We start from the raw sequence: 20,995 nt of genomic DNA, 5'->3' as shown, positions 1-20,995 counted from the left end.
GAATGATCCTTTCACAGGGGTTGCATATCAAATATCCTTCACATCAGATATTTATATTATGATTCATAATAGTGCCAAAATTATAGTCATAAAGTAGCAGTGGAAATAATTTTATGGTTAGGAGTCACCACAACATGAGGAACTGTATTAAAGGGTTGCAGCATTAGGAAGCTTGAGAAGCACTGCTCTAGTGTTTTCTTACAAGGACAGGAATCCCATTAGAGCAGGGCAGGGCTTCACGCTAACGACTTCACCTTCTCTAATTACCACCTAGAAGCTCTACTTCCAAACGCCATGATATTGGGAGTCAGAGCTTCAAAGGAGTTTTTAAAAAGAGCAAAAACTTTGAATCCTTAATGAAGACCACTCAAACAAAATAAGAAATATCATTATATAAACATGGTTTTAGAGTCATCCCTGTTGGCTATAAGTCTGTTTTCTATAGAAGCCATATGATTGGATCTGTAGAGATAGTTCAGAAGTTAAGAACACTTGTTCTTGCAGAAGACCTGTGAGTCCCAGCATCCACATTGTGACTCACAACCATCTAATTCCAGAAGCCATATGACTTTAGAGGGACCAGTAGCACAAAAGGCAAACTTGAGAAATTAAATGGGTAAATCCCACCCTGAATTCTTGTGAATGTTGTTCAGTTTTACATTTTCCTGTAGTTCTCTGTGCATGAACCAAATACAATGCTGTTCAAACCCAGCATGCTCTTCCAGGAAATGTGGCTATCCCATGTGCCACAGAACAGCCCTCAAATCATCACTGGCTGTTATGAAATAAGTTTATGAACCAAGAATAAAGCATATAGCTCAAGAATCATCTCTTTTATAGGGAGCATAAAGCAGGGATTTTTCTCTTGTCCTGAAATATCCAAATAATCTATTCCCCAGAATTGAATAATAAATCTTTACCCAGGCTCTTTGCTCAGCTTTTATCTTCAGCTTTACTTCACTCACCACATCCTGGCACAACTAGATCTAAATCAGAAAAGAATATGTGTATGAGTGATATGTGTGCAGGAGGAAAGGGAAGAGGGACACATTTCCAAAATCTGTCTGTACTCTAGACATTTTGACATATTTCATTTTAAAACTATAAAAAGCCTGCAGAGGACATACTGATTTCTCCACTTTACAAATGAGAAAGGTGAAGTTCAGGGAGATTCAGTGGTTTGTTTCAACCCCTTACTGGGAGATCAGAATGCTAGCCTCAGATCAGGATCAAGTACAGACATTTATATTAGCAAAGATGTTTTCATTAGGACTGTAATATATAAATCTACATGATTTTAGTCACCTAAAATAGGTTAGAGTCTCTGTGGGCCTTCTCCATTCCCTTGGTTTCCTCAGGCAGACAACCCCTGCTGAACAACAAGCCATGCCTACCAGAAGACCAGGTAGGCTGCATACCTGCTGACCTGCTCCCCTCTCTCAACAATCCCCTCTGATGTTATCCCCAAAGCCCACTCCCTTTCTCATCAATGTATCTCAGCTCCCAACTCAGGCAGAGTCTTCCTGCTGGACCAGTGGCCATACTAGCCACCAGACTTCCAGGTAGACCACATACCCACAGACTTCCTCCACTCTATCTCCCATTCCACTTCCCCTCCACCTTGCCATGTCCCATCTTCCAACTCAGGCAGATTCCCTGCTAGATCAGAAGCTACCAGGCTATAAAACCTCTAGCCCCCAAACTGGGTAGAAGTTCCCTACTCAAACACAGTCCTCATAGAACAGAATACCAGAGAGGAAACAGAAACCAATGAAAAAAACACCAGTCCAACAAAAACAAACCCAGAAAGGACACCTAGACCTATAATCACCCCAAACCCACATGCCTAGATACCAGCACAAGAACACAGTCAATAACAGACAGAGTAGTATGTCACCACCAGAGCCCAGTTATCCTGCTACAGCAAGCCCTGAATATTCTAACACAGTCAAAGCACAATAAAAATCAAAGACCTTAAAACCAACTTTATGACTATGATAGAGGTTCTTGTAGAGAAAGTGAATAAATTCCTTAAAGAATGTGAGAAAAAGACAAAAAAAATGGAGGAAATAAATAAATCCATCACAGAAAGCCAAGAAAAAAACTAACAGTTGAATGAAGTGAACAAAACTATTCAAGGCCTGAAGATAGAAATAGAAGCAATTTAAAAAGTACAAACTGAGGGAACTCTGGAAATGAAAAATATAGATAAGTGAAAAGAAACTACAGAGGGAAGCGTCACTAACAGCATGAGGTGGACAAGAGAAGATACAATAGAAGAAATAGATACATAGACCAAAGAAAATGTCAAATCTAAAAAATTCATGCTGCAAAACATCCAGGAAATCTTCGACACTAGGAAAAGACTATTAGGAATAGGAGGCAAATTCCAGTTCGAAGGCCAAGAAAATATTTTCAACAAAGTCACGGAAGAAAGCTTTCCTAACCTAAAAAAAGGGAAGCCTATAAAGGTACAAGAAGCACACAGGGCACCAAATAGATGGGACCAGTAAATAAAGTTCCCTTGCCACATCATTATTAAAATACTAAACATATAGAAGAAAGAAAAATATTGAAAGCTGCAAGAGAAAAAGAGCAAGTAACATATAAAAGCAGACCTATTAGAATTACACTTGACTTGTAAATGGAGACTCTAAAAGCCAAAAGGACCTAGACAGATGTCCTACAAACTGCAAAAGACCACAAATGCCAACCCAGAATACTATACCCAAGAAAACCTTCAATCACCATATATGGAGAAAACAAGATATTCCATTATAAAGTAAAATATAAACAGTATCTAACTACAAATCCAGATGATACTAGAAGGAAAACCCTAACCCAAGGAGGTTTGCTACATGAAAACACAGAAAGTAAATAGTCCCATACAAGCAAAGCCAAAAAAGAAAAGTACACACACACACACACACACACCCGCCGCCGCCGCCACCACCACGACCACCAACAAAATCCTTGGTCACCGATATCTCTCAATATCAATGAATTCACTTCCCCAATAAAGAGACACAGACTAACAGAATAGATACAAAAACAGGATCCAACCTTCTATTTCATACACAAAACATACCTCAACATCAAAAATAGACATTACCTTAAAGAGTTGGAAAACTTTTTCCAAATAAATGAAACTAAGAGTCAAGCTGATATAGCAATTCAAAAATCTAGCAAAAATAAACTTCAAATCAAAATTAATGAAAAGAGACAGGGAAGGACACTTTATACCCATCAAAGGAAAAATCTACCAAGATGACTTTTAAATTCTAAACATCTATGCCCTGAACACAAAGGTCACAACACAAACATTTATAAAAGAAGCATTATTAAAGCTTAAGTCACATAGTGACTCTCACACATTGATAGTAGGAGACTTCAATATCCTACTCTCAATAATTAACAGATCATCCAGATAAAAAGTAAACAGAGAGCTGGGTGGCGGTAGCACAAGCCTTTAATCCCAGCACTTGGGAGGCAGAGCCAGGCGGATCTCTGTGAGTTCGAGGCCAACCTGGTCTACAGAGTGAGATCCAGAACAGGCACCAAAACTACACAGAGAAACCCTGTCTCAAAAAACCAAAAAAGTAAACAGAGAAATAATGGAGCTAACAGATGTTATGACTTAAATGTACCTAACAGATATCTACCAAATATTTTACCCAAACAGCCAAAAAATAAAAATACCTTCTTCTTACCACCTCATGAATCTTTCTTTAAAATTGACCACATAATCAGTCACAAAGCAAGTGTCAACAGATACAAGAAAACTGAAATAACCCTCTGCATCCTATCAGACCACCATGGAATAAAACTTCATTTCAACAACAACAGAAACAGCAGAAAGCCTACAAACTCATGGAAAATGGAAAACTCTGTACTGAATGACTACTAGGTCAAAACAAATAAGAAATAAATTAAAGTTTTTTCTAGAATTAAATGAAAATAAATGCAAAACATCCCAAGCCTATGGGATACAATGAAAGTAGTGCTAAGAGGAAACTTTGTAGCACAAAGTGACCACATTTAAAATAAAATGGAGAGCTCTCATACTAGTAATTTAACAGCACACCTGAAAGCTTTAGAACAAAAAGAAGTAAACACCCCCAAGAGGAGTAGTTGGAAAGAAATAATAAATCTGTGAGCTGAAATAAATAAAATAGAAACAAAGAAAACAATATAATCAATAAAACAAAAATTGGATTCTTTGAAAAAAAATCACAAAATAGACAAACCCTTACTGAAACTAGCTAAAAGAAGGAGAGAGAATATCCAAATTTTAAAAATCAGAAACAAAAAGAGAGACAAAAAACAGACACCTAGGAAGTGAAAATATTCTTCAGATCAGATTTAAAAATCTGTACTCAACAAAGTTGGAAATTTTTTTTAAATGATAATTTTCTTAATTAATCCTACTTACCAAAGTTAAATCAAGATCAGATAAACATTTTAAATAGATTAATAATCCTTAAAGAAACAGAAGCAGTCATTGAATCTCCCAACCAAAAAAAAAAAAAAAAAATCCCAGGGCCAAATGGTTTTAGTGAAAAATTCTACCACATTTTCAAAGAGCTAACATTAGTACTTCTCAAATTAGTCTACAAAATAGAAATGGAAGGAACATTGCCAAATTCATTTTATGACGTAACAGTCACCTTGATACCCAAACTACACAAAGATTCAACAAAGAAAGAGACCAATTTCACTTATAAACATAGATGCAATAATACTCAACAAAATACTCACAAACCAAATCCAAGAACACATCAAAAAGATCATGGATCATGATCCAGTAGGTTTCATTCCAGAGATACAGAATTGTGGCTCAACATATGAAAATCATTCAATGTAATCCACCATATAAACAAATTGAGGGAAAAAACACATGATCATATCATTAGATGCCATAAAAGCCTTTGACAAAATCCAACACCTATTCATGATAAAAGTCTTGGAGATATTAGAGATAGAATGGACATAACTACACATCATATATACAGTTTACTTCAATACCACAGCTAACATTAAATGAAATGGAGAGTAACTCAAAGCAGTTTAAATAAAATCAAGAACAAGACAAGTCTGTGCACTCTCTCCTTATCTATTCAATATAGTACTTGAAGTTCTGGCTAGAGCAATAAGACAACTGAAAGAGATCAAGGGGAAACAAATTAGAAAGGAAGAAGTCAAAGTATCTTTATTTGCATATAATAAAATAGTATACATAAGCAACCCCCAAAATTCTACTAGGGAACTCATACAGCTGATAAACACCTTCAGAAAAGTGCCTGGATACAATATTAACTCAAAAAAATCAGTAACCTTCCTGTATACAAATGACAAATAGATGACTGAAGATGAAAGTCGGGAAATAACACACTTCACAATAGCCAAAAACAGCATGAAATATCTGGGGTGACCCTAACCAAGCAAGTAAAATATTTGTATGACAAATTTCTAAGTCTTTGAAGAAAAAATGTAAACAGAGTTTCTCTGTCTTACCCCATCCTGCAGAGACTTCCAAATAATTACTCAGAGGCTTATATTAATTATAAGTGCTTGGCCTTGGCTGATGGCTCAGGCTTATTAGTAACTACATCTTATATTTAAACTAACCCGTTACTATTAATCAATATATCACCTTGTAGTTTGTGGCTTACAGGTCCTTTAGCATCCTGCTTCTTGAGCAACTCTTGTGTCTGCCCAGACTCCACCCTTCTTCATCTCAGTCCTCAGTTTGACTGTACCGCCTAAACATATCCTGTCTCACCTTTGGCCAAACAGCTTTATTATCAACCAATGAAAGCAACACACCAGGTGGTAGGTGGTAGTGGCGCACGCCTTTAATCCCAGCACTCGGGAGGCAGAGCCAGGTGGATCTCTGTGAGTTTGAGGCCAGCCTGGTCTACAGCGTGAGTTCCAGGAAAGGTGCAAAGGTACACAGAGAAACCCTGTCTCAGAAAAAAAAAAAAGAAAGAAAGAAAGCAACACACATTCACAGAATACAGAAAGACCAACCCACAGCATTTCTCCCTTTCTGTCTAATCAAAAAGGAAGGTTTTAACTTTGACATAGTATAATTAATATAACAAAACCATTACCAAGAAAGAAATAGTTACAATATTCAGTCTGTTTGTATTTGACAAAATCAGAGAAAACATTCAATTATCTATCTTATTTTGGTGAGTCTAAAGTACATCTAATTTACCTTTTACCATAACTAAGGAAAACTATAATTATAACTATTTAGTCTTCAACTCCATCAAAGACTCTAGAGGATGAAATGTTACCTAATGATAGGGATATCAACCTGCCTAGAAAGTCACCAAAAATTTCTCTGCAATGATGGAGCATCCAACTTGGGGTTACAGGTTGGAATATCTGACAGAACCTTTTCAGAAGCAGAAAAATTTAAAGTGCTACCCTACCCTGTCTTGAGAATGTTTGGCAGTTGCTTTTTGTGTGTGTGTCCTACTTGTCCAGATTGGACAGTAACTGTCAGCAATTGAGGCAAGGGCAGTTTCTTTGCCCACATGGCTAGCTTTTGACATTAAGAAAACAAACTCCATATGTATGTTCTTTGATTCCATCATCCTCTTTGTAGTAATTGGTACTACCAGGAGCAGACTTGTCTCACTGTCTAGAAAAGTCTAAGTTCTTAAAATATATTGAATGCCATATTCTGTAGGTCTTTGAAGTATTTGAAGATTACCTATCTAATTGAAATATATCTTTGTATACATAGAAAACCTAACATGACTATATTTGACTATTATAGATTACTATTAATCTGCATTTTTAATTATACATTGCATTTTTAAGTCTGCTCTTTTTTTCGTATTAATAATCCACTCCTTTTTCATTACTTTATATAATAGTCCCCTTTCTTCTTTAGAAAGATGCTGTGGGATAATGCTTTTGAACACTGGTTTAATAAAATGTTGATTGGTCAGTAGCCAGGCAAGAAGGATAGGCACAGTGAGCAACCTAGGAGAACTCTAGGGAGAAGAAGGCTGAGTCAGAAGTTGCCAGCCAGACACAAGAAGCAAGATGGTAAGATAAGGGAGAATTGAGAAAAGGTATCAAGCTATGTGGCTAAACATAGATAAGAATTATGGGTTAATTTAAGTGTAAGAGTTAGTCAGTAATGAGCCTGAGTTAATGGCCAAGCAGTTATAATTAATATAAGCCTCTGTGTGTTTTCTTGGGGGACAAGAGTAGAAGAGATTTGTCCCAACCACCAGCCAGCTGGGACACGGGAAAACATTCAACTACAGAAAGAGATTAACTATGAATAAAAACTTATAACAAACCCCATAAACAAAGACAAACATTCATAATCTATTTTTGAGGAATGTGGGCATAGTTCTCTAGACTACTTCTTGTTGATTGGGGGCACTGGTTACCTTTTGGGAAGGCTGAGAAAATTTAGGATAATTGTTAAGTCTTGGCTATAGTATTTTGTGAGTCTCAATCATCTCAGTCAGTGCCTTAAAGCTGTTTTGAATGCTGGATCATCTGGGCTATTTGTATTAGTATCTGGTCCCCTTGTTCTGAAAATACATAAACTTTTAAAGGTACCACACATCTGTATTAATATAAATATATACTGTGCATTTTACATTAGCCAATCAAAGATAATTTTTTGTTTTATGTCTGAGCAGGTAAAACATGTGTCACGTATCTTGTAGTTACTTTAGGTTTATTTTCCCATATCAGTAGTTAGGATTTCAGGAGGTCTTCCTCTATCAACCATTTTTTTTAACTCAGAATGAATCCATAGCCTCTCATTTTCTGTGAAAACAAAAACATAATCTCTCCCCCAAAGTGACATACTTTTTGACTTAAATCTTGGAATCAATATATTTTTAAAATATATAGATTGGTAACTTTTAGAGTCAAATGTCTCTCAGTAGTTATTCTTTGCCCATTAATAGTCAAAAACTCTAAAGAAAACACAATAAAATGTAGAATCCAGACTCTCTGTGTATTTCTCATCTTTTCATTGCTTATCATACTTTTTATTACTCTATTTCTTTTTTTAAAGATTTTATTGTTTTTAAATTATTTTTAAATACATGACTGTCTGTACCTTTTGCTTCCTCCCTCCCAATCCTACACATGTGTTTCAAACAGTGACCCACCCGTTTAGAGGCCTTTGTATCTGAATCTGTCTTCACTGTGTATCTTTAACCCTTTTGTCTGTGTGAGCAAAATCCCTAAACCTGCTGTGTGCTTTGTACCACAGCTTGTGTGAGACTGGGACTCCAGATGCTGCAGCCAGGGGACATGTCTCTATACTGACGACATGAGAGACATGAACTAGGAAGCTGCTCTTGGCTCCATTTTTCTGTGTCCTTCTTTTTAGCTTTCTCAAGTTTTATGTGGATGTATGTGTGGCACATTGGAGAGCCATAAGTGAACAGAGTGTCTCTGTCCCACCTGGTCCCACAGCTGCTTCCAAATAATCATTCAGAAGCTTATATTTGTGGTGATATTTTATTTGTGCTCTAACAAATCAAACTTGTTTGGGGATCAGAGGAAAAATGACACTATATTAAAAATAGAGGTCAGGCAGTGGTAGCACATGCCTTTAATCCTAGCATTTGCGAGGCAGAGATTAATCTGGATCTCTGTGAGTTCAAGGTCACACTGGGAATAGAGACAGGCATGGTGGCACATGCCTTTAATCCCAGCACTAGTTAACCATAGAGGTCTGGAGGTCTATACAGACAGACCGGAAGTGATAGAGCTGGGTAGAAAGAGGAAGTTATGTAGCTGAGTGGAGAGAGGCAGGAAGATGGCAGGGCACACAAAGGTATATAAAGCATGAGTACACAGGAAGTATCTCTCTTGTGCTGAGGAATTCCTAGAGGTAAGAACTTGTGGCTGTAGCTTGTTCTATTCCTCCAACCTCTAAGCTTTCACCCCAATATCTGGCTCCAGGTTTTTTATTAATAAGACCATTTAGCAATTCAATTTTTATATATATATATATATATATATATATATATATATATATATATATATATATAATAACTGTTTGGCCACTGGCTCAGGCTTATTACTAACTAGCTCTTATATTTAAATTAACCCATTGCTATTAATCTATGCATCACCATGTGGCCTGTGGCTTACAGGTCCTTTAGCATCTTGCTTCTTGGGTAACTCTTACATCTGCTCTGATTCTGCCCTTCTTCATCTCAGTGCTCAGTGAGAACCTTATCCTGTCTTGCCATTGGCCAAACTTTATTTTCAACCAATGAGAGCAATACATATTCACAGAATACAGAAGGACCATCACACAGCAAAGAAATTAAAGAAGATATCAGTATATTTAACATAGTAATGGCCATTCTACTGGAAGCAATCTATAATTCAACATCATCACCATCAAAATTCCAACAAAATTCTTTACAGACTTTGAAAGGATGATACTCAACTTCATATGGAAAAACAAAAACCCAAGATAGCTAGAACAATCCTGAACAATAAAAGAACTTTTGGAGGTATTACTATCTTTAATTTCAAGCTGCATTACAGAGCAATAGTAATAAAAAAACATATGATATTTGAATAAAAACAGACAGTGAACAATGGAATCTAATCTAAGAACCAAACATAAATCCACATACCTATGAACACCTAATTTTTGTTAAGGAAGCTAGAAATACACACTGGAAAAAAGAAAGCATCTTCAATATATGTGCTGGTTTAACTGGATGTCTGCATGTAGAAAAATGCAAATAGATCCCTATTTATTCACCTGCTGAAAACTCAAGTTTAACTAGATCACAGACCTCAACATAAAAACAGACACACTGGACCTGATAGAAGAGAAAATATGGAATAGCCTTGAACACACTGACATAGGAGAAAACTTCCTAGAAAAAACACCAATAGAGCAAGCACTAAGACTGACAGTTAACAAATGGGATCTCATGAAACTTGAAAAGCTTCTGTAAGGCAAAGAGCATCATCAATAGGACAAAATGGCAGCCTACAAAACTCACATCTGACAGAGAATGAATATCCAAAATATATAAAGAACTCAAGGAACTAGACATCAACAAACTAAATAATCTAATTTAAAAATAGAAAACATATCTAAAACGAGAATTCTCAATAGGAATTTCAGGAAATGGAAATGGTTGAAAAGCACTTAAAAGAAATATTCAACATCTTTTGCCATCAGGAAAGTGCCAATCAAAACTACTTTGAGATTTCATCTTACTCCTGTCAGAATGCCTAAGATCAATAATACAAGTGACAGTTTATGCTGATGCGGATTGCTGGTGGGAGTAGAACTTTGTACAAGCCAATCTGGAAATCAATATGGTGATTTCACAGAAAGTTGTGATTTGATCTGCCTCAAGACCCAGCTATACCATTCTTGGGCATATACCCAAAAGATGCTTTTTCCTACCACAAGGTCATTTGCTCAACTGTGTTCATGCAGCTTTACTCATAATAGACAGAAATTGGAAACAACCTAGTTGTCCCTCAACCACAGAATGGATAAAGAAGACATGGTACATTTAAACAATGGAGTATTACTCAGTTGTCAAGAAGATGACATCATGTAATTTTCAGGCAAATGGATGAAAGTAGAAAATCCACCTTAAGTGAGGTAACCCTGACTAGAAAGACAAACATGTTATGTACTCACTTATAAGTGGACAATGGCTGTTAAGTAAGGGATAATCAGTTTATAATCCATAGACACAGAAAGGCTAAGTAACAAAGAAGCCTCTAGGGGCAGTGTATGGATCTCCCTGGGAAGGTAAAATAGAACAGAATTTGTGGGTGGACTGGGGACAGGTGCAAATGGGAATGGGATGGATCAGGTGGAGGAGGGAAAGAGTATAGGGAGAGATGCCTAGATTTGGGGGACAATTGGGAAATAAAGTGGAGCAGGAACTTCCTGGACTCTATGAGGTTGACCTTATTGAAGACTCCTAGTAATGGAGAATATGGCTATCTTCTGTAACCAGGCAAGATTTCCATTGGTAGGACTGGGACACCAGATCAGCTACAAAACCTTTGACCTATAACCTGTCCTACCTGCAAGATGTGCTGGGGCAATTTTGTCTCAAAACTTTTGGGAGTGGTCAACCAATGACTGGTCCAACTTGAGGCCCATATCTTTTAAAGGCAGCCCATGTCTGACACTACCTGGATGGCCAAGAATAGGAGTCTTGACAGCCCAGAGACCTAGGGTAGAACCAAATATGGCTAGAAAACTAAAGACAATGAAATGATTCCTAATGATAATTCTGTTATATTTATACATTATTTTCTAGGCAAATCACTATCAAAGACATTTCTTCCGGCAGCTGATGGGAGCAGATGCAGAAAACCACAGCCAAACATTAAGTGGTACTAGGAAACCCTGCAGAAGAGGGGGAGGGAGGATTGTAGGAGCCAGAGGGGTCAGGACACCAGGAGAACACGGCCCACAGAATCAGCTAAGCAGGGCTCACAGGGGCCCAGAGACTGAAGCAACAGTCACAGAGCCTGCAGGGGTCTGCACCAGGTCCTCTGCATATGTTATGGTTATTTAGCTTGAGATTTCTGTGGGACTCCTAATAGTGGGAGTGGAGATGTCTCTCACTGTTTGGCCAGCTCTTGGAACCCCTTTTCTCCTACTGAGTTGCCTCATCCAGCTTTCATATGAGGGATTGTGCCTAGTCTTATTACATCTTTTTATGTTGTGTTTGGTTAATGTCCTTGTAAAGACTGCTCTTTTCTGAAGGGAAATGAAAGAGCAATAGATCTGAGGGAGAGAGGAGGTGTGTGAGGGGGTGGGGAGGAGTGGAGGGAGGCAAATCTGTGGTATAGATAAACAGAAAAACAAACTAGAGTCTCATAAAAGCCTCATAAAGTTCTTCTCAGGTCAAAATGTAGAACAACAATGATTAGAACTTTTTGCCCAAAGTGGGAGCTATGGCTTCAGGAACTTTGCTAGCTACTCTCTTATCAGCACCAAAGTTACCCAGCACTCATGAGCCCACTGGGCCCTTCCTTGAAGGAAGTTACACTTCTCAAGCAAAGGGCCTGGCTCCCTCTATGGCATAATGATTCTGTCTACATTTGTAACTCAACCCTTGACCTTTTTCTTCAGTCTTCAAGCCGTATTTTCATAGTATAGTGTGGGTTGCCATGGACTTCTTAACTACTTCCCTGCCACCTTCTTGATGAGCCAAAATGATATGTTTTCTTCTTTTTTTATTATTATGGATTATCTTCATTGTACAAAAATAATGAATTTAATTATGTTGTTTCATGTGTATGTGTGTGTGTGTGTGAGAGAGAGAGACAGAGATAGAGACAGAGAGATGCTTTGTTCATATTCAAACTGAAGAAGCCAGTTATTTACTTGTTGCAAAATTTTATACTAAATGAATATTTGTAAAACAAACAAACACACCAAACTTATTCATAAGATTTCCAAATCTTTCTGTCCTCCTAAGGAATCTAATAAAACTGGTAACACAGAATTGGTTTGTAGTAATGCTTATGACATGAGGTTTGAAAAGAGTCTTGGATGACAATTAATTGCTTTTCTGGTGTGCAAAATAAATAATAGAAATAGCACTTTATTTTATATTAAAGGCATGGCTAGGACTTTAAATGAGTTTTTGATGAAGTGGGAAGTAGCCCATTAGCCACAACTTTGAACATCACTTGCACACTGCCTCTTAGAAAGCACTGAGATATACTTGGAGAAAGCATGCCACTCCTCCCCACAACAATTGCATGATGTGTGATATGATATGGTTCTTGTCATGAAGCATCCCCTGTGAATCTACTATTATTTTTTTCTAAGTATTTATTCTCCAATTACTTCCCAATTTTCTCAAAAAAATGCTAATTTTATCTCCCAGATTTCCTCATATAAAATTACAAGAGTACCATAATTATTTATGAAGCATGTCAAAACAATACATTAGTAACATTGTAGAGTTTAAAACTCTTTAATATGTGATCTATTCATGGGCAATACTAAGCAATTTTGTTAAAAAGATATAAATAAGGAACAAATAAAGATTCATGTTGTGAATTTCTTATCTGTATTTCTGATACATTTAAACTAGCTCACATCTAGCCTTTCCATCTAGCCATTGATTGTCCACATGATAGTTTTTACCCCTTCATGAACCTTTATTTTATTTCTAATTTATTTATTTTTATTAATTTAGTTCTTTGACAAATTCATACATGTTTTTGAATTATGATTACTCTCCCCACACCTTCTTCACATATCTGCCTTCCACCTCTATGCGCTGACCCCTCCCTACCTGTCCCTTTCTCAGATTTTGGTTTTGTTGTACAACCCATTTAGTTTAATCAAGGCGATCTACTAGATCGTTGGATTGAGACTATCTATTTTAGCCAGGAGGGGTCACTAGTAAGTACAACTGATGGCAATGACTTCCCCTTTTCCCTGAATCTATCTATAGGAAACAATTTGGCAGCAAGGTGTGGGATATCCTGAGGAAACAGTTCAGCATGAGGGGTGGAAAATCCTGAGGACCCCTTCTGCCTTTGCCTGGCTGTTGATGGGTCCATTCTCATGCAGATCAGTGCTTTAACTGGTAGTTGTTTAGAGTTTAGGACTGCAGAGATTGGGTGTTGTCCACAAGATGGAATTTTAAAGTCCTTCTTACTTATCTCTTGGCCCTTACAATCTTTATGCCCCTTATCCACAATGTTCCTTGGTACTTACAGGTGAAGGTATAAGTGTGTTATTGATGACTGAGCTCTCAACTGTTGCTTATTCCTAGCATCTTATATAGCTATGAGTCTCTGCCTGCATTGCAATTTACTGGAAAGAAAGGCTCCTCTGATTATGGCTGAGAGTGTTGTCTATATTTATAAAGGCATATATTTAGAAGGTGATTCAACGGCCGGGCGTGGTGGCGCACGCCTTTAATCCCAGCACTTGGGAGGCAGAGGCAGGCGGATCTCTGTGAGTTCGAGGCCAGCCTGGGCTACCAAGTGAGCTCCAGGAAAGGCGCAAAGCTACACAGAGAAACCCTGTCTCGAAAAAACCAAAAAAAAAAAAAAAAAAAAAAAAAAAAAAAAAAAAAAAAAAAAAAAAGGTGATTCAACACTATGTCAATTTAGCAAAATCATCCCCCACTACGTACTACCTATTTGCTCACCATGGGAGAGGAGGTTTACAGTGCCAGATCTTTAATTACTCCTTTCAAGTAGGCCTCAAATCAAATTGGAGAAGTGTTTAGTTCCTCTGTAACAGTCATGCCACTATGGCACAAGTGGGTTCATCTTGCCTGGTAGGTTGATATTATACTTTGTAGAGTTCACAACTAGGTATGATCATTGATACCTTTTCTCTCTCAGCAAAATATTTTTTAACAAATACTATGAAATGTATCCACAAGGAGGAAGCTTCTAATACATTCCCAGGTTTATTTCTCTGTATTATATAACCCAAATGTTTTATCATCTAGTTGTGGTAGTCCACCAAAAGCAATGACAAGAACTTGTGTTGTTTTGTTGGTCTTAAGAGTTTTCTGGATCAAAAACTCACACATGTTACTCCTGGTACAGACTTCTTTCTTTCTTTCTTTCTTTCTTTCTTTCTTTCTTTCTTTCTTTCTTTCTTTCTTTCTTTCTTTCTTTCTTCCTGTGTGTTTATGTGTAACCCTACATCAAGTAGAAGAGTTCTGCAGCCATGCAGGGTGTCTCCCTTATAACTTTTTAATTTATTGATTTCTCTATTTACTTTTACTTTGGTTACAGTATGTGTAGGTTTTCATATGGCTTTTGCATATCCCCTTCATTTTGGCTGATCCTCTCTTGTGTCTCATCAGCTCTCCTATCCTTCCATCCTCTCTGCAAGAGGACAGCATGGACACTTCCTTGATGGAAACACTAAAACTCCTATATGGCCATTAATAAGATGTCATGGACCAGCAAGATCAAATGTGAACTCAGGCGTACTTTTCCCGTATGGAGTGTTGTAACAATGCATTAAATTAATGTTAGTGTCTGAATTGAGAATTTGTTGCTAGCTTTCCCTTTTTCTAAAACTTTCTGTAAGTTTCCAGATGTGGCATACTGGGGGAGTGATGGCTGACCAAGTCCAGGGGCTGTGCTCCTTCACTCTGGATTTACTAGTAGATTGACAAACACTATTAGTAATGCCAGGGCTACTGAGCTGTTTACTGGGAACTCTTTGGAAAGAAGCCACCTCTGGCTCTTGTTTTGTTTTGTATTTTCTCATTGTACTGTGAGTCTGAGCCTGGAATAACTGCTGCCATGCCGCCTCAGAAGGGAGTGGCCCTTGAGAGAACCACAGGGAGAAAAAGTGGAGCTGAATGATCAAACTTTAGTAGTTTGGTTACACAGTCTATGAGTTATCAGTTTTGCTTAATCTCAGTCCTGTAGGAGCCCATTCTCGGGTTCCTCGTGGCTTTACCCAGCAGGTCCGAATAGAGGATGATCAGGACCACGGGCCTGAGTGCAGGTGTCTGAGATGGTCTGCACTTGGCTGTGCTGGGGGAGGAGGTCTTTTGCTCCACCCCTTGGGGTCTTTATAAATACCCTGGGCCAGAGACAGTCGGGGCCCATTGGAAAAGTTTCCAGGCCCTCTCGAGGCTATCCTTTATTTTCTATCTGTTTATCTCTGCGATATTCTCCGTGATAAATCCTTCTATCTAATATTTCCTGCTGATCGCACTCAAGAAAACTCTGGGGAACTGTGGGAGTGGTGGGTAAATGCCCCACAGAATGGCGCCCTAACAGGGACTAAAGAAAAAAGAAAAAGAAGGGACTAAAGAAAAAAAAGGGGAACAAAACAAAAAAAAAGGGGGGGGGGAGACTAAAAGACAAATGAACAGGGACTAAAGACAAAGTAATAGGGACTAAAGATAAAGGAAAATGATAGTTTTATTACAGAGTTTTTGGTGAAAGTGCTTTCAGCCCTGCCAGTGGAAAGGCATGCCGGTGTTATGAAAAAAACATATTTTTATATATATTTTTTTGGGGGGCAGGGGTTTTATCCTTGAGAGAAAGGAAAGCAGACTGGAAGGATGTCTGATGCTGCAGTGAAATTCTCTTCTGTCAAAATTTCTATCTTCTATCCCTTTCTCAAATTCTATCTGTGAAAAATAAGTAAGGTATAGGGTAGTAATATAGTTTAGGAAAAACTTAGAAGTGTAAGATTGTGTAGAAAAAAGTAAGGCAACTAAACAGAAAAACTCTTCAATTTTCTCACTTTGGGAGCTATAAATGCAAACTGGGGAAAAAAATCTTTCCTTGGGCTTTAAGGGTAGTAAAAAAGCTCTTCTTTGAGCTTATGGGGAAGAAAAAGTTTCCTATGGAAGCTTTTGACCTAGGGATAGCTGAAATGCTAAGTCCAAGCGGCAGGAGAAAGTAATTTCTCCCTGAGGCAAAAATGGGGGTGTAAGAAGTCAAAGTTTGAAGTTCAGAAGTTTTGAGAAAAGTTGGTCTCTCTCTGGAGGGAAAAATCTTTCTCTTAAACTATAAAGCTTTTCTTGGAAAATTTGGGGGGAAAATCTCTCTAAAAGGCCTTAATCTTTTTCAAAAGCTCTCTTAAACTTAAAACTAAAGCCTTTCAGAACTTTTTCTCAGAAGGACAAAAATTAGAATCACCTGAAGATATTAGTATGGGGACCACTTGTGATTAGCTCTAAGGGAAAACAGCAAACCTCTTAAGACAGCAAAACCTCTCTAAGTTCTTTCAAGCTTTAACAATCCTCCCTGCAATGCAGGAGGCAGGGACAAGTTCCTAAAAACCCCTTCTAAGCTCTGTCTCTTCAAGCTAGTAAAAGACAGTGGGTCAGAGTACCCTGAGGGAAACGCTTGGGAGAGGGTGGGTAAAAAGCTACAGAGAGCCCAAAAGGGCAGGAAACTACCTGAGAAAAGCAAAAAAGCCAAGCTTTTCAGTTACAGCCGAGCTGAGGCAACAAGGGTTTTGTTTCTGAGTGAGCATTTCAGAATGAAAAGGTGCTCCTAATCTTCCTAATGCAAAGATCCCCTGAAGCAATGCAAACTGTTAGCATTGTATCCTTGCTTCTGACCAAAAACCCAGGGGCAACTGGCCAGTGTCTCTGAGTTGGAGTGCATTTCGGGGATACTAGGGTTCCTGTAGTTGTAAACTTCCTGGAGCACAGAGATGAGGCAGGAAGGTGCAGGACCCAGGGGAAGATGGCTAATGAACAAACAAAGCTAAAGCCAGTGGGAACGGCACAGTTACCTGCTTTCTTTTAAGTCCCAGGTTGATAGGTCCACAGTTGAAAGAAGAAATCTGAGAAAAAGCTTTCCTATCAGAGAAAGGACCTTTCTGGGAAAACAGTAAAGCTGAACTGTGTCTGAAACAGTCGTGCTGCCGAGTCAGAACGTTGTCTGGGGAAAGAGCCCAGCCAGGGCAGAACAGAACTAACCAGGAGTAAAGCTGTCTTTTCTGTCAGAGAAAGCACCTCTTTGAGAAAAGCTTTGTTTCAATTGACTCCCTGAGATGAGGGAGTGTAGCCCTGAGGGGTGATTGCCTCTGGCATGAGCTCTGTCCTTGAGCACCCAGACAAGCAAACACAACCCACTGGGGGACTGGGCCAGGAGAAGGCCTGATGAGGCAAAGCACCTGTCCTAATGGGAGTTTAGAAATGGCAAAAAACCTCTCTTGTTAGATTTTCAGTCTGTACGCAAACCACACAGACCCCGAAAACAGAAACGGACAAAAAGCCCCTACCTTCAGTAGCAGGGAAAGCCGCCACTGTAGTGTCAGAAACTGTTTCTGGGGTAGAGGGGATAAACTGAGACCAAACTGGATACTGTCTGGGAGAAAGACTCTGAAGAAACCGAAGGGACAGATTCCTCCCCAGAAAATTCATGACCTGACAAAGCTGCTAGAGTTTGAGGCAGATTCAGGGGGAGAAAAAGAAGCCCCTACCTCCAAAGGCAGCTAGCAGAGGTACAGAGCCACAGACAGATAGCTGAAGCTCTGCATCTGGGGGGGGGGGGCGGGGGGGGGGGGGAGGAACAAGCAAAATGAGAATAAGATCAGTGGGAGAAAATCTCTCTGAAGGAGCTATGGAAAAGCTGTTGTACATGATCTTGTTTTTCACTGACTGGCTAAGACAAGCACAAGCCCTGAGGAAAGTTGCTATCAGAAATGCCAGCCTCAATGCTGGCTAACGAGGCAGGTGTGGTTCTGATCTGGGGCCAGTGTCTGATGAAGGAGAGACACCTGTTGAAGCCAGCTGAGGAGAGAATAGGAATCTCCCAATGTGCCATAGCTGAAAATGTAAGTGCTTGTTCAAATCTCCCATTGCAAAAGCAAAAAACTTTGTTCAAACCTCCCAGGCAAGAATATGTAAGTAAGTCTGGTAAAAGAGAACCAGTTGACTCTCAGACCCAAAAAGAAATATGGGAAATGATATAAGGGACTGATATTATTATGGACTGATATAAGGGAAATGCATTCTGGCAAAGGTAGTTTTTCCACTAAAGATGGCGACATTGCCCTGAAACACTTTTGTCAGCTCGAAAATTAAAATATAGCTTTTAAAAAATAAGGAGGAAAACCGTCTAAGGGTTTAAGTGTCAGTTCCAATGAAAAGTTGAAAGGATATGGAACTAGGAGCTTCGCGGTTTGGGGCTCCATTGGTAAAATGCCTTATTTACCCTAATAGCTGTGCAAAGTTTTTACGGTAGTTGGATGACAACAAGCTACGTATAAGAGCAAACAAGTCACTTTAAAATCCTTAAAACAAGGGAAAGCAGTTTATACACTGAACGTTGTCTTAGATATGAAGAAACTTATGTTGAAATTAAAAAAGTTCTTTGCCTTGAACAAACATCCTGCAATGAGTAATTCCTTTGAAAATCTAATAAGAAGACAAGGAAACAGGCATTCAAAAAAGAAATGACTGCTTTATAGATGGGAAACAAACTTCAGAAAATCTAGCTATCTTACAAAAGAGTTGCTTTACCTGAAAGTTCCTTATAAGAAATCAATGCTAAATATCACCACTGCTAATAACATCAGGAGTTAAAGCTAATGAAGTGAAAATACTAAATCCTGAAACTCAAGTGAAATAGAAAGATCCCTGCTCGGGATTATGGAAGGGTCCGGATCCTGTTTTAATATGGGGTCGAGGACATGTTTGTGTTTTTTCACAAGAGGAGAATGAAGCTCGGTGGTTACCGGAGCGTTTGGTAAGGAGTGTGGAACTAAGAAAAGTCAGCTTCGATGACAGTAAGGAGCGTGGAGCTAAGAAAAGTCAGCTCCAATGACATTTCCTATAAAGGAACCAGAATGAAAGTGGCTCGATTAGTATTTGAGGTTTTGTCACTGGTTAATGCAAACAGTGAGGAAACAGAATTCGGAGCTGTGCCGCTTTTGGCTTTACTAGCTCCTTTAGAAAAATACCTTATATCACCTAATAGCTGTGCAGTGTTTGGCAAAGATCTTTACAGCAGCTAAATATGGTAATTTCACCCTCAGCATGAAGTGAAGTTTTTCAGTAGAGCAAACCAAAAGTACTGCTGTGATAGAAACGTTTGTTTGAATTGAAGTCCTTAGGGGAGCTATTATGAATTTGGGTGAAAGGACAGCCTCTAGTTAAAAACTGTTTACCGCTGACAGTGCATCTCTGCCAGTTCGAAAAGGCCGACTCGCAACTTTGGGGTGTGGCTTTGTCTGGAGAATGTTACAGCCCCCTAGCAACAAGTATCACAACTCTATAATGACAACACTCACTAAATCCCAGTGCTTTATAACAAAGCTGACTATGAACTCTAAACTTTAGAAATGATGTATGTACTTCCTGTCTAGTTAAGAGAATCTATCTAATAGAGATGGTGATAATAATTAAGAGGAAGAAGTAGAAAGACAAAAATAGGATATGTGAGTTTGTAAAAATTCTGTCTTGTTAGATCTGTGTTAAGAAATCTTTAGGTGTTTGTTAAGTTAGATATATGGTAATGGTAGCCTATATAAGTTTGTAAAATAGATCTATAGAGTTCCTTTAAGAATATAAGCTTGTAAGAAGTATCTAAGGTAGTCTTAAGACATGTAGTAATAAGCTTGTAAGATGCTAGTTGTAAATGTAAGTTTAAATAAGAAATAAGATGGAATGAATATAAGTATATAAGAATTAATAAGAAATATATTTGCTAAAGTAGTTCTATAGTTTCCTTAAAGTATAAATAAGTAGATGTTAATATGTTATATGTGAGTTTGTAAAAAAGTGTAAATGTTAAGTGTGAATCTATTCTTAATGTATATGGTGAAAGAACCCGAGACACAAAAGGTTAGTGTCCCAGTAGACTGCAAAGTAAGCAGTCTGAATGGTTTCAAAAGCTCCAGAAGCCACTAAGAAGCTAAGAATGGCGGACTCCAGAAGCAGCACAAGGCATTTGCAGCTGAGATCTGTGGAAAATTGATGCAACACAAGAAAACCTGAGCTAACATCAAAAACGGTGCGGTTTAGAATACCACTGTACCTAAAAAGGTCTTTGGCTTGAGAATAAAAGTTCAGAGACGCTTGTTTGAACAAAAATTATTAACTGCAAAAGTTTTGGCTGAAAAATATCTCTTCATATTTGGAAGTGAAAGCCTGATCTCAGAATTTTTCTTGTTTGAACTTTTTGAACTTAAAATGAGATAAAATTAGAAAAAGATTTTGGTTATGGATTTCTCATATTTGGAAGGCTAGTACCAGAATTTATCATTTGAATTTTAAGACTTAAGAAATGAAATAAACAATAGAGATTTCATTGCAATGAGACAGTTTTGAGTAATGACCTAGGAACGGTTTTCTGGAATTGGGTTAAAAATGGAACTGTTTAAATGAAGAAATGTATTTCTATTTAGAATCAAGATGCAATTTTGTGTATGCATATATGCTTTATTAACTGGTGATTTATGAATTGTTTTGTGGAACTGTTTATATAAAAATGGAATTACTTATGGAACTTGTTTTGTGTT

General features: G+C 38.1%; 1 long non-coding RNA gene across 1 annotated transcript in view; it reads right to left on the bottom strand.

The window, feature by feature from the left end:
- Nucleotides 1-20,995, bottom strand: part of LOC121827173 (uncharacterized) — a 41,303-nt gene that overhangs the window by 2,918 nt on the left and 17,390 nt on the right. The window contains exon 2 of the long non-coding RNA XR_006069297.2: nt 921-986. This is a non-coding gene — a long non-coding RNA (uncharacterized LOC121827173). The remainder of the gene's footprint in view (nt 1-920; nt 987-20,995) is intronic.

The sequence above is a fragment of the Peromyscus maniculatus genome, chromosome 2, assembly GCF_049852395.1.
Source record: "Peromyscus maniculatus bairdii isolate BWxNUB_F1_BW_parent chromosome 2, HU_Pman_BW_mat_3.1, whole genome shotgun sequence".
Classification (NCBI taxonomy): Eukaryota; Metazoa; Chordata; class Mammalia; order Rodentia; family Cricetidae; genus Peromyscus; species Peromyscus maniculatus.
This window is presented reverse-complemented; position numbering and strand designations above follow the sequence as displayed.